The following is a 14,633-nucleotide window of genomic DNA, read 5'->3' as shown; positions in this document are numbered from 1 at the left end:
AATGGAAAAAGGTAGCATGCTACAGCACAGTGCGTGGTTCAGGGTCAAGACAGCCAGTTCTTTATGCAGAAAGAGAACTGGATCCCTTAACTGAAGAGGTCCTGGAATGCTCTCTATCCCGAAGTATCACTCCTGCTGGTCCAGCAAGGCAACTGTGATCACCTAATTTGTGTTAAATGCAGTACACCGTTTGTCACGGGCACACAGTCTGTTCACAGCTCCTCAAAGTTTTGCTCAGATACACCCTCGGCACATTCCATGTGTCTCTGCAGCCCAGCTGGGGTTTGGCTCAGTTTAACCCATCATTCATTCATTTGTGAAGGGACAAAAATTATTACCCAGCAGGGTTCCCACCCTTTGCACCCCGCTGTTGACAGCCAAAGAGGATTGTGTATTTGTGAATTGTTTCTGCCCTCTGAGGATTCTGTCTTCTAGACCAACGGTTCTTTGGGCTTTCTTGGGATAGAATCAGAGAGGAAGTGGGGAGAGGAGGAAGACGTGAACGAACTAGTGAGAAAGAGTCTTTGGAGAAGATTGGTGGGCGGCTGTTTTCGTGAGAGAAGCACAAGAACAGCCACAGGATATGAGTGGAGTCCTTGAGAAAGAAGTGGGGCTTAAAGAAATATCCCTCTTGCCAGTATAATCCCTTCACCGTGTTCAGAAAATGCAGATAAAGGAACAGAAAGATCTTTTTGCTTGCCAGACAGTATTTCTTTGACTAAGAATGCCTGCCTGCTCTGAGACTGGAGCACACAGTGCAGAGCTTCAACAAGGATGCACGTGTTCAGCACCAACCGCCTCCTCTCCTCGCCAGCTGCTGTGCCACCCCTACTGCCAGCTCTGATCTCTGCCCATAACACTCCCCTGAGCTCTGTGGCTGAATCTTCACTGATTTTCCAACTGCCAAAGTCAATGAGCACTTCCAGTCCTTATCTAATGTCACCTCTCTGCAGCTCTTTTCTGTTGCCAGCTATCTTAGCCGCGCCCCACGTACTGATAATCCTTCAAGTTCAAGGTTCCAGGTGCTTTCTATTCATTATTTATTCACTTCTCACAACTTCAGGAAGGAAATTTTATTTCTCACCCCACCTTCAGTTTTGCTAAATGAGGAAAATGGCTCAGAGAAACCAGCAACTTATCTAAATTCTTGGAACTAGAAAATAACAGAACTAGAACTTAAGCTCAAACCCATTTGAGTCTGAAACCCTTTTACTATTATTATTAAATAAATATTATGTATTATATATGATATGATATTATATTACAATAATATCATTTAAAAATTATTATTCTTCTTCATTGGTATTATGTCCCTGGCTTTAGCTTTCAGATTTCATGGACTAGAAAAAAAATGTAAAAACATTTTTGGGGCTCTGGTATGGGGCCGCCAAATATGCGTGTATGTGTGTGATTTTGTGGGGTGTTTGTGTGTGTGTGTGCAGTCTTTAAGGCATTTTAAGAATACCCAACTATAATATATCATCAAAGTCATTTAATTTTATAAAATTCCCCAAATGTACTGATATAGAAGTATCTCCACAATATATTGTTAAGGAAGATGCTACCTGCTTAATTAGAAATGAGTTCTACAGATTTATCTCCTTTAATAAGCATTTTTTGAAGAAAAAGAAATCAGTAGCTGTTTTGGGATGGGAAGGAGGCTTCCCACATAGTCAAGGTAGCAGGTTTTTGAACATTCTAAATTTTGTGCAAGGGGTATCAGGTATTAACCATTCAAAAAATAAACACATAAATTGGAAATAAATCTCTAAAAGAAAAGCTATTTTAGGACCTCAAGAAAGATATGGCTAAAATAATCACAAAATCATTTGAGTGAATTAACTTTATCCTTGTTTTTTCCATTTTGACATGTCTTGGTGGGAAGCTGGTCAGGGTCTGACTGTAGCCTGCAGGCTGACCCCGGGTTAGGCCAGGTTCTCACTATCTGCCCCCTAGGAATGTATGAAGGTGGTGTCCTAAAGCATTCCTGTGCCCATAAAGAGAGGCATCTCTTTCTGTGGTCCCTTCTAGGTGCCCAGAACTCTAAACAAGTTTCCCAGTATTCGAGTATAAATAGAAGAGTTGGGCCTGGCTGGAGTCAGTGGCCTGGATTTGAGCAGTTCTCATTCTGATCCAAGTTCTTGAGTTTGGCTGTACTTCAGAATCACCTGGGTAGTTTGTTTAAATAGCATCTTCCTAGAGACTGTGTCAAACTCTGCATTTTGAACAAGTGTCCCACAGACTAGTTTGAGAAACCTGAATAGCTCAGACTGTATATCCTGTTAGACTGAGGATGATGACTAAGTTTTAATACTAATCCTAGAATTTCCTGGAGAAAAAGAGGCCCTCGGATCAGTGACAGTCAAAAGTCAAACAGACCATTTCCCCTCCCCCGCCACACCAGAGGTCAAACAGGATGTGTCTCAGATGGAGTCTGCTGATGCAAACAGGATCTGGAGAGAAATAGCAATTTTTCCTTTTCACTCTGAACCTCACTCTGACCAGTTCCGGAAACAGTCCTGATTAGAGGATAATTGATTTGGACTCCGCTAGCAGAGCAGCCAGGCACCTTCCCGCACTGAGCAGGCTGTGTGGTATCATCTGACTCTTTACTGCATTAAAAACAATGTGATATGACATGTGCTGGTCTCCTAACATTTGCAAATGCAGTAAGATTATAGAGTCAACGCCTGTGCCAACTATGCTTTAGAGAAACAGCAGCACATTTCTACCCAGCCCCCAACAACAGCAAACAAACTGGAGGCATTTTAGTTGCATAAATACGAACTGGTCACACAGGATTTGGGGTCTTTTGCTGGCCAGGAAATGATCATGTATTACTTTCAAAGCTGAATCAGTGATTCCAGTTTAAACAAGGATTCTAAACAGTTTGCTTTTTTGCTTTTCTCCATAGCACACATCATAGAGTGACTGTAATTCAAATTTATCAGGGATTGAAAAGACAAACCAAATAAACAAAAAACCCATCATACCAGAAGGCTGAGAGGAAATGAATTGAGTCAGAGAAGAATTCCAGCAGGGACTTTTTGGTCAGTGTGCTAGACTCCTTTCTTTCACGGAGTTCTTTCCTCTTTTTGCCCCAGTCTACGTCAAGACCCCACTGAACTGCAGATGGGCCCCCAACCAGCAAAGTAATAACTGCTACTCTGAAGCATCTCTTAGATGTACATCATAAACTCTGCTCTCAGAATTTACTGTTTCCCAAAATGAGGTGAACACAATCCAGTTATCTGGAGAAGTGAGAATACCAAATGTGCTATACACATATTATCTGTTACTTTATAGGAAAGCACAGATATTCTGTCATAAAATATTCAGATGTGTAAAACACTTATTTATGCTTTATCTCCAAATGGCTTAATTCTGCTTCTTTTCCATTTCATTGTGTTTTATGTAGACCTAAAACAGGGATCTTTTATACTTTAAAAAAAACCCTAAATATTCTGTTAGATCCTACTTTGGTTCTTTCTATGAGATAAAAATAAATGCACCTTTGACAACTTTTATTTAAACCTTTGTACTATGAAAAATTTTAAGCATCATATATGAAAGTACAGGAAATAGTATAATGCTCTCCAAGCTCAAAATTGTCCATTTTTGGCCAATCCCCAGCCTCCATTCCCAGATTATTTTTAAGAAAATGCACAACATCGCGTCACTTCATCTGTAAATGTTCAATAGATAAAGATTCTTTTAAAGGTTGGGCGCGGTGGCTCAAACCTGTAATCCCAGCACTTTGGGAGGCTGAGGCGGGTGGATCACTTGAGGCCAGGAATTTCAGATCAGCCTGGCTAACATGGCGAAACCCCTTCTCTACTAGAAATACAAAAAATTAGCTGGGCATGGTGGTGCACGCATGTAATCCTAATCACTTGGGAGGCTGATGCAGGAGAATCTCTTGAACCTGGGAGGGGGAGGTTGCAGTGAGCCGAGATCATGCCACTGCACTCCAGCCTGGGCAACAGAGCAAGACTCCATCTCAAAAAAAAAAAATTATTTAAAAAATATATACACAATACTATTCTTATACTAAAAAAATTAACATTACTTCTTTAATATCAACAAGTGTCCAGTCATCTACTGATTTTTAGGCAGAAACCCTATAGAAAAGCATGTTGATGAAAATCTAACGATTCCTGAATTGCTACAGGAACCGTGTGATCTCTCCCCCACAACCCCCTCCAAGGCAGGGATGCTTAAGAATCAGATGCACAAAAGTTCTTTCAAGGACTTGAGACTGAACTCACGTGTCGAAACCTCCCCGGCTGCGGAGACCGCGTTGGACTCTCCAGCACTGTTGACTTTGGTCTGGATGTTTATCCATTCATTTTTCAGACCTCCAGTCGCTTGTTTATTTTGGCCATCCCTTTCCAGCCTGAGACTTCCCACACCCTGCCATCTGGCACCCTCTCTGGTTTCATTCCCACAGCCTCAGCTCCGAGCAGAAGCCTCAGCGGAAACAGATCCAGCAAAAGGTCCCGAGCGCTGGGTCTATGCTTCTGTGCCCAAGTCCTCCTGCAGAAGAGAAGGGGCAAAAGGAACTTTTGGAGGGGATCCTCAAGGTTCATTACCAAGAGAGTACAACTCTCTTTATTGCCAATCGATAGATAGTCAATAAATATCTTAGTGCCTTGGTGAATGTTATCTTGTTGTGATAAGCTTAGAAATGAGGTGCAATGACAGATATCAATTGTCAGAACTATCCCTGCTGCTTCCCTTAAAAAAGAATCATGTAGGGCAGGGCGCGGTGGCTCATGCCTGTAATCCCAGCACTTTGGGAGGCTGAGGCAGGTAGATCACGAGGTCAAGAGATTGAGACTATTCTGGACAACATGGTGAAACCCCATCTCTACTAAAAATACAAAAATTAGCCGGGCATGGTGGCGGGTGCCTGTAGTCCCAGCTGCTCCAGAGGCTGAGGCAGGAGAATCACTTGAACCCGGGAGGTGAAGGTTGCAGTGAGCTGAGGTCGCACCACTGCACTCCAGCCTGGCGACAGAGTGAGACTCCGTCTCAAAAAAAAAAAAAAAGGATCATGTCACCGAATATTCAACTTGTGTCCCAAGACCTGTCAATTGCTCTAGCCACAAGAGCAAATATTTAAGCTATGAGGACTATAAGTTAATTTAGATTAACAGAGCATTTTGATTGTAAACAAGGTTTTGCATTAATCCCATGCAAACTGAAGCAGCTAGGTAAGTCTACCTACCACATCCTAAAAAGGCCTTCCACTCTCTTGCTGTCCTGGGAATCTTCCCTGACTCATCACGCTTAGCAGTCCTTGAAGGCCTACTGAACACTCAGGCCGAAGAGCTCCACCTCTAAGTTCCATCAGAATGATACCATCTCCACTACCACCACAACAATGTCTACCATTTCCTGAGTACTTACCACGTGCTGGGCACCTTGCCACTCCCTTAACGTATTACCTACTTTATATTTTTTTTAATTTTTGGAGACAGGGTCTCACTGTGTTGCCCAGGCTGGAGTGCAGTGGTGTGATTTCGGCTCACTGCAGCCTCGAACTCCTGGGCTCAAGCGATCCTCCCACATCCATCTCCCAAGTAGCTGGGAATACACGTGCATCCCACCATGCCTGGCTAATTTTTGTATTTTTTTTTTCGTTGAGATGGGGTTTCGCCATGTTGCCCAGGCTGGTTCCGAACTCCTGAGCTCAAGGGATCCACCTGCCTCAGCTTCCCAAAGTCCTGGAATTATAGGCATGAACCACCGCACCCAGCTGTATATTACCTACTTTAATCTTTACCACAGTTCCGGGAGGAAAGCGCTACTAGCATCATTATTTTATAAATAAGGAGAATAAGGAGAGATTAGGTAAACACCCAAAGTGGTAACGACAGTAAATGACAGTGCTGGGCTATGTGGCTTAGAGTGTCTCCCCTCAATCTTGAAGCTACATTGCCTTAAAAAAAACATATTCGACCTTGCATTGTTAATGACATATTTATGTACATGTTTTTGGACCCTCTCCTTGACATGGTAGACATAAGGTATCTAGCCTAGTGTCTGGCGGTAAGTGCTTGGTGCTTGATAAATGTTAGCCATTATTGTTGTTGTTGTTGATATCAGTAATTATTTGTGATGTGGCCCAGGACGGTCTCACCTCCGCAATGCTGTTGCAGATGTAGAAGCATAAGAATGTGGCCTTACTGCTGCCAGATTTGGCAAATAAAAATATGGGATGCAATACTTGAGACGTGCTTATACTAATACGTTTTTTGCTGTTTATCTGAAATTCAAAGTTAACTGGGCATCCTGCATTTTATCTGGCAACCATCATCAAGAATCTTAATAGCAATCAAGAGAGATGAGCACAGCACTATGGAGCAAGAACAACGTTCCCTGCTAAGCCATATGGTGCTGATTAGCAGTGTTGCAGGATTTCTGAGAAGGGAGGGCACAATGTGAACTGGGCAACCAGAGAAGGCTTCATAGAGGAGGTGGGACTTTCCAATCTAGCAGAGTGGGGGTTTTAAAGGTTTCTGGGCTATAGAAAGTGTTAGTGGAAATAGCAATAGACTAAGTGATTTCTAAAATGTGCTTATTATGGAAATAAATTCACAGAAACAGAGCTGAAAGAAAGGGATGATACCCCTATAAGTTTGTTTTTGTTTTTTTACATCTGGGTCTTGCTTTGATGTAAGTTGGTTTTGAAAGTACATAAGGCCAGGCGCGGTGGCTCACGCCTGTAATCCCAGCACTTTCGGAATTCAAGGAGGGCGGATCACCTGAAATCAGAAGTTCAAGAGCAGCCTGACCAACATGGTGAAACCTCATCTCTACAAAAAAAAAAAAAAAAAAAAAATTAGCTGGGCATGGTGGCGCATGCCTGTAATCTCAGCTACTCGGGAGGCTGAGGCAGAAGAATTGATTGAACCTGGGAGGCAGAGGTTGCAGTGAGCTGAGATCGTGCCATTGCACTGCAGCCTGGGCAACAAGAGTGAAAATCCATCTCAAAAAACAAAAAAACAAAAAAGAAAGTGCATAAGATAATGAGTTGTCCATGACATTAACCTAAATTGGCCCAAGAAACACAATGGCTACAAGGCTGGAGCCTTCTTCATTCCTGGTCTCTTGTTAGGAGAAGTGGAATAAGCACAGATTTAACTTCTGAAGCCCACCAGGCCCCAGGGAGAAGCAGTTGAGGTGTGCTGAGGAATAAGATAAGTCTGAGCTTTGTTGGAGAAAAGAAAATGGGGCATACCTGCTGTCAAGTTGCTGCCCTAATCCTCTCACGTGGAGATGTGAAGTCAGAGAGATCTGCACTATGCATTGCATAGATAGAGCAGCCATTCTATGCCTTTATGTGTTAGGCAGTGTAAATACTTGATATAATTTAATCCTCATAGTACTCATACTTTATATTGTTATCCTTATTTTGTACAAGTGGAAACAGAGGCTCAGAGAGCGGTTCATTCACTGCTGGTCATGTAGCTAGCAAGTGGCAGAGCCAGGATTCAAATTTAGGTCTGCCAGATTTCAGATCCTGTTCCTTCTCTCCTCCACCACCCTGACATGAGTCAGTTTTCTGCCAGTCATCTTTAAAGAAACATTCTTCTTGTCCTCCACTTAAGGGACAAGGACTATGTTCTCATCCCCAGTGATAGATTTCTTGTGGTTCAGATGGGTAACCAGATTACTCCTGGTACTCAGGGTTTCCTATCAATAGTGGGGCATGTCAGCAAGCCTTCTTTTTCATCCTCTTGTCCTTAGGAGGGCAAATTCTCCCCTGAGGCATGCCTCCCAAATCCCTAGGCGTCTTTTACTGGAGTGCTAGGTGAGTCCTCAGTACCACCAAAGCCCCCTAAGACACTTCAGTCTCTTAGTGACTCGAGAGACCCCATTTGCCCCCAGGCTCTCTGTGTTTGGTGTCTCCACCAAAGAAAGGAAGGGAATAAAAAACCCTTCCAATTAAAAGAACTTTCCAGGTGCAGGGAACAAAATCCAGGCAGATTACTGCTCAGGGGAGGCTAGCCGCTAGCTTTTGCAAAAGTCTAAAAGGAGCCCACTTATGGCACAGAGCAGAGGGAAAGACACTTCAAACTGTAAAAAGCAAAATGTTAAAGGGCTATGAAAACAATCTATCTAATTTATTGGAACATGTTTTTCTAGCAGCTTTGAGTTGGAGCTGTGATTGCCTCCTGCAGGGATTTGTGACCTCATCCTTCCTCCCCCACCCTCCCCAAATGTAACTATAGGGTTTTCCCGTCATAACCTGACATACGGTTTGCAGCAGGAAGTGCGAAATCCCAGGAATGAGTAGAGACTCAGGTTTCAGACTCTAGAGAGACTCAGGTGAGCTACAAGGAATGGCCTTTGTTTCATATAAAAACAGAGTTGAAAAGAGCGTGGTTGGTGACCTCCTGGTTTGGAATGAGGTAATTAATTCTCCAGAAACTCCCACCAGTTTCCTGGGCAACAAAATCAATGTGTTGTTGCTAGAAAAAACTGGGAATAATAAATTGGTTAAAATTACAGATTTCCTTTAAAAAAAAATACAGACTTCTTCCTTACCAACCCAAATATAAAACAAAACAAAACAATTCCAAAACACACACAGACACACACACTCACACACACACACACACACACACTCCCTCTTTACCCTTTCACTCACCCTCACTCTTTAAAAAAAAATTAAGTTTATTGCTATCTAAATATTGTCATGCTTGAGGAGATAAGAAAAGAGAAAGGTGGATCAAATCCCATGTAGAATTGTACACAGAACAAGACAGTTTTTGAATATTTTTTAGGCCAAATATTCTCACAGAGTGGGGTGATAGTAGGGTCAGCATATAGTATCAGAATTTCTGGGGGTGTCATAGGGAGGGGACCAGTATGAGGTCTTTGTTTATCAAAAAGCATTGAAGATTTCTTTTTTAAAAGACTGGAAAACTGCTTAGGCTGCCTTAGCTTTTTATCCATTTCAAAACCAAGTAAAGTTTTTGTTTTGTTTTGTTTTTGATGACCAATTTAAGAACTAGGTGAATGGTGAGGTCTCAGAAATCCTACTTACAGCATTTTCTGAACTCCTAGTTGAAATCAAAATCTATTTTTTTTCCCCTCCCCTTCTCCCTGGGCAGCTGGGAATCTCTCATTGCATGGCCTGAGAACACAGACTCCACAGTCAAACTGCCTGGGTTTTACCCTGACTCTCTCTCCCTGCCATCTCTCATCAAATTTAAGATACTGTTGCTGTAAGATGAAATATTATTTTAAGCATCACCAAAAAAGAAAAAAAGTGGTTAATTAAATTATGACACAATGCTAACGTGCCATCAGTTGTAGGACACATTCTAATTTCAGTGATGTTAAAATGTGACAAAAATTATTTTAGAATTGATGAACTATGGTGTTTGTTTAGGAAATTTAATCTTTCCCTAACTTGACATCTCTCTATTTCATCTTTTCATTTAAAAAATGGGAATAATAAGGGCCGGGCTTGGTGGCTGACACCTGTAATTCCAGCACTTTGGGAGGCTGAGGCAGGCAGATCACAAGGTCAGGAGATCAAGACCATCCCGGCTACCATGGTGAAATCCCATCTCTACTAAAAATACAAAAAATTAGCCGGGCGTGATGGCGGGCACCTGTAGTCCCAGCTACTTGGGAGGCTGAGGCAGGAGAGTGGTGTGAACCTGGGAGGCGGAGCTTGCAGTGAGCCGAGATTGCGCCACTGTGCTCCAGCCTGGGCGAAAGAGCAAGACTCGGTCTCAAAAAAAAAAAAAAAAAAAAAAAAGGGAATAGTAATGTACCTACCTCAGGGTTGTTGTGAGGATTCAAGAGTTGGTTCATGTAAAATGCTCAGAGCATTCCTTGGAACATAATAAGTGCTCAATTAGCTATTGTTATTATTCACTATATCCCACTCAAGTCGACAAATACTTGCTCAGTTGAAGTGTGGAGGTTTTCCTGGTTGTCATTCTACTAGGGGAAAAAAACAGCACAGTAACACCCACATATTGCAAACCATGATTTTAGAGAAATAAAAGCAGGCCAAATTGGGAGGATGGTAACAGATCGTTCCTCTCTGCCTTGGTCTCTGGGTGAGTTTTTCAAGTACACCCTGGTTCCCACAGAAAAGCGCCTGACTCCTCTGGTGATTGTTCTGTTATGGGAAGAGTTTTTGCATTCATGATGCTCTTGTGGATTATTTTTGCCAAGTTTTTTGTTGCTTTAAGCACTTCCTGGAGCCACCCCAGCCATAGGAGGATTCTGACCTCAGAGGGATGCCAGGCGGGGTTTGATGCAAACAATCCATGCTGTGCATGGGCCAGATGGTTCCACACAGCAAACACTGTTATTTCATTCACAAAAAGTCAAAAACAAGCTGATTTAGCCATTTTAGGCCTAACGAACGGAAAAGTGAACAGCCCTTTCTTGATAGGCAGGCCCATCTTGATGTAACTCAGTTTTGCAAATAGATGAACATAGGTGCAAATGAGAATTCCCAAAGTAATTGCTGGCTAGATGTAGATGGCTCCGAAATAAAACCCACAAGGGCAAGCCTCCAACTCCACATATGTTTTCCAGTCTCTTGGAAACTTTTGCATTTTGTTGTTGTCCTTAGCCTTCTGCTATCCCTAACTTCCTCCCAAGGTTATTGAAGAAATAGATATTTGGATGACTAGAATGTGATCTAGCTGGCACAAATTTAAAGACACATGGCTGTTTTTGCACCCAACCAAGTTTGATCAAAAAAGAAACCGCGTGGGAGTTGGCACACTGGGGCTTAGGATATCTAGATCCAGAGTTTGAAAAAGCACAGGACGGGGTTTAGGAGGCCTACGTCCTTGCCATCTTTTGGGTGATCCAGGTATCACTTTCCACCATACTCTCTTCATCTATATTCTATAGATAAGGAATCTAAGGACCAGTTCTTAGATTCCTTACCTATAGAGCATCTCCTAGCCCTACATCTCTATGAGTAAGGAATTTTGTAAACACTTTGGTCTGTTGGCATCTTTAAACACCCCACGATGGTTAATTTTATGTGTCAACTGACTAGGCTATGGTCTCAGTTGTTTGGTCAGACGCTAGTCTAGATGTTGCTGTGAAGGTATTTTGTAGATGTGGTTAACATTCATAATCAGTTGACTGTAAGTAAAGTAAAGTGGATGACCCTCCGTAATGCAGGCGAGCCTCATCCAATCCAGTTGAAGACTTTCAGAGTAACAACTGAGGGTTCCTGGGGAAGAAGAAATTCTGCCTCTAGGCTGCAACATAGAAATCTTGCCTGTGTTGAAATTCTGTTGGCCTGCTCTAAAATTTTAGGCAGAAGCCTGCAACACGATTCTCATTTGAATTTCCAGTTTGCTAGCATGCTCTATGGATTTCAGACTTGCCAGCCTCCACAATTGCATGAGCCAATTAAAAAAAAATAAATCTCTCTTTTTCTCTCGCTACAGCCATTTGCCCTGACTCACCTTGCACTTGACCTCCCTACCTGACCTCAGTTCTGGCTTATTTTTCTGTGTTTGCCTCACCCTTCAGCTCTATATTTCTAGCTTCAACCTTGTGCTTTTCACCTAGATGACCATTATTTAAACTTTCTTTTTGGCCTTGGCTACCATTTATTTCCCTGAATAAAACTTCCTCTGATCTTCCTCCAACTCCAAGACTTCACAGATTGACCCAGAGGGACCTGGACAGGTATGACTGAGCTCAGCTTGGTACAGGCATGACTGTTTACATGCTCACAGCCTCTAGGGCTTCTGCCTTTCGGTGCTTCCATGGCTTACAGCATTCTTGTCCTACATACCTCTGCTCAGAAACCACCTCCTTTATACAGTGTTCTCATACTTTTACAAAGGGTTAAAAAACAGCAGGACTCATTTCCACCTCCTGGGTGTTGAATTTCTTATTCATGTCACAGGAGACATGTGGTTACAAGAGGACATGTTTGTTAATTAAATGGGAGTGTGTATAATCACCCTTATTCACAAGGGCGATTTTTAAAAATATGGGTGTGTGTGTGTGTGTGTGTGTGTGTGTGTGTATGAGGTTTCTTCACAGCAAATGTTTGCAAAGCTCTTGGAGATCCATGGAAAGAGGTTGCTTGGCCAACCCCAAGAATTATTAGAAATACAGGCTTTGCTGTTGTTGGCTCTACTCTAGAAGACTCTTATCATATAACAAGTGCTTGCGTTTATAAGGGGCACTGTACAGGAAGTCTAGGGTGTATTATGACTTCAATGCATTGCCCGTCTGTCAATGTCTAAAGAGTCCTATATATGGTCTCAGCCTGCAGTGTGTTTAAGACATTTAGACATTTTCCTCTCCCTTGTGCTCTAGTGGAATCAGGCTGAGCTTGTGTTATATAACACCACCGTCCTGCTCTGTAATGAGCAACTTCTAAAGAGGAGGCAGCAGGGGAACAAAGCCACCTGGCCTTTGCCAACCTTTCCAGGCTCTGCCAGTGCACCTGCAGAGAGCTCCGAGAGCTCGGCCTGGAAGAGAGACTGGCTATTATGTTTCATTGCGTGAGATGACACAGTGCCTTTCCAGGACAGGCTGGACTGAAAAAATCTCTGCCTTTATTTCTTGGCCAAATTTTATCCAGGGTCTCCCAAGACTTAGGGAATCATTAAGCAGCTGCCTCATTGAACCCCTGCCTTTCACTCTCACCTCAACTGCTTTGAGAAATTTGATCGACTCAGACAGAAACATGAAATATTCATAAGAAGCTTTCGGTGAGCAGTGTCTCAAGAGCTTGCAGGGCTAAACTGGGGAAATGTCACATGTTGGTTTTACACCTCAGTAGCACTTGTGCATGGTCCGTGTCCGACCCATTGGTGTACTAAATCAGACTGAAGTTTCATCACTATGCTTTGAGTATAAGACAAATATCACTACCTCTCATGTTGCCTGCTATTGCTAGAGTAGGAGAGGTTATCAATTAGGGCCCTTTCTGTTGGGACAGGAAACCCAATTCAAATTGGTTTAAGTGACGAATGAACTGTATTGAATCAACGAAAAAGCCCAAGGCTAGCTGGCTTCAGGAGTGGCGCTTCAAGGCTCAAATGAGGTCATCAGGGCTTGGTCTCTCTCCATCTCTAGGCTCTACCTTCTGTTTGATTGGCTTCATTTTAAGCCTCCATGTTGTGGGCCCCAGTAGTTCCAAACTCCCCCTTGTGGTGGCAAGGTGGCAACAACAGTTCCAGCCTCCATAGCATAAAGCAAGGGTCAACACATTTTTTCCATCAAGGTGCCAGAGAAAAAAGATTTTAGGCTTTGTGGACTGTGTGGTTTCTGTTGCAGCTACTCAGCTCTGCTATTATAGTGTGAAAACAGCCATAGATAATACATAAATGAATGAGCATGGCTGTGTTTCAGTAAAACTTTATTTACAAAAACAGACAGTGGGCTGGATTCAGCCAGCCAGCTATAGCTTGCCTACCCCTGTTAACTACATAGAGTTGTTGTTGGAAAATGGCTGCTCAGCGGGGGATGTACCTTCTGGCTTCTCTTGTAATTGGATATGGCCATATGACTGAGTTCTTGCTAAAAGAACCTAGGTGGAAGTTATGTGGACCCTTTCTAGGTCAAAAATTGTAATAAACAGGTATGCCCCTTCACATTCTTTACCTTCTGCAGCTAAATGCAGATGATGAAGAAGTTTTAGGAGTGGCAGAGCCACAGGGTAAGGCAGTCTGATTCCTGAATCACTGTGTGAAGTGGACCCACTTAATGACCAGGAACAACTGCCTCAGACTGTTACGTGGGAAGGAAATAAATTTCTATTGTGTTTGAGTCATTATACATTTTTGATTTATTTTCAACAGCAGTTTACTTACCTTAAGTAGTAAAGAAGTCAGTGTCAGAGTGCTAATGTATGAAATAATCATAATATGTAGCACTCAGTAGTTGTGCCATGGGAAGCAAGAAAACAGAATAGACTGAAGAAATGGTGACCTGTGTTATGCCGTGGCAAAATAGTTCTTAAAACTATTTGGAAGGCCAAGCAAATATCTGCTGTCCCTGTAACTCTAGGAAAAGCCATTATAAAGAGATAGAACATTGTTGTGTGTTACAGTTGAGTTATTTGCTGCTTATTGCACTTTATTACTAGAAAAATACATTCCCTGGCAATAATTGGCCAGTTTATAAGCAGAAACAAAAGAGAATAAGCAATCCCCAAATTTGGAAAAACCTATTGATTCTGGACACCCAACTGGAAATAGACTGAATCAGAAAACAAAAAAACAAAGACCAAAAAAAAAAAAAAACCAAAACCAAAAAACACAAACCCAATTGCCCTCCTCTAAAAAAAGAAAAAAACTTTGAAAGGAGAAAAGCCCATTAAGAAATCTCAGTTAAATATAGCAACTCAACTCTGCAGCAAAGGGCTCCTTTCCACCCAGACCTATTGTTCAGATGGTCTCAAGGTGGCTGCCATTAAATTGAGAGAAATCTTTGGAGACAAGGAAGAAAATAATTTGGGCTTCAGAACTAGGTCTAGGAAAGAACTCTGGGTGTGGTTATTGGCACTTGGAATTTACTGGAAACAAATAAACGAGAAACTTTCTATTTTTGAGGGAATTGTATTACAAAAAAAAAATCACAAGCTTGGATGAAATAATCTTTGATTG

At 42.3% G+C, this 14,633-nt stretch overlaps 1 protein-coding gene across 1 annotated transcript in view; it reads right to left on the bottom strand.

Moving 5' to 3' along the window:
* The window catches only part of ADD3 (adducin 3), a 170,960-nt gene extending 166,525 nt beyond the window's left edge, over positions 1-4,435 (bottom strand). The window contains exon 1 of the mRNA XM_019034903.4: positions 4,269-4,435. The gene's annotated coding sequence lies outside the window, so the exon portion shown is untranslated. The remainder of the gene's footprint in view (positions 1-4,268) is intronic.
* Between the last annotated feature and the right edge of the window lie 10,198 nt (positions 4,436-14,633).

Source organism: Gorilla gorilla, chromosome 8, assembly GCF_029281585.2.
Source record: "Gorilla gorilla gorilla isolate KB3781 chromosome 8, NHGRI_mGorGor1-v2.1_pri, whole genome shotgun sequence".
Taxonomy (NCBI): domain Eukaryota; kingdom Metazoa; phylum Chordata; class Mammalia; order Primates; family Hominidae; genus Gorilla; species Gorilla gorilla.
This window is presented reverse-complemented; position numbering and strand designations above follow the sequence as displayed.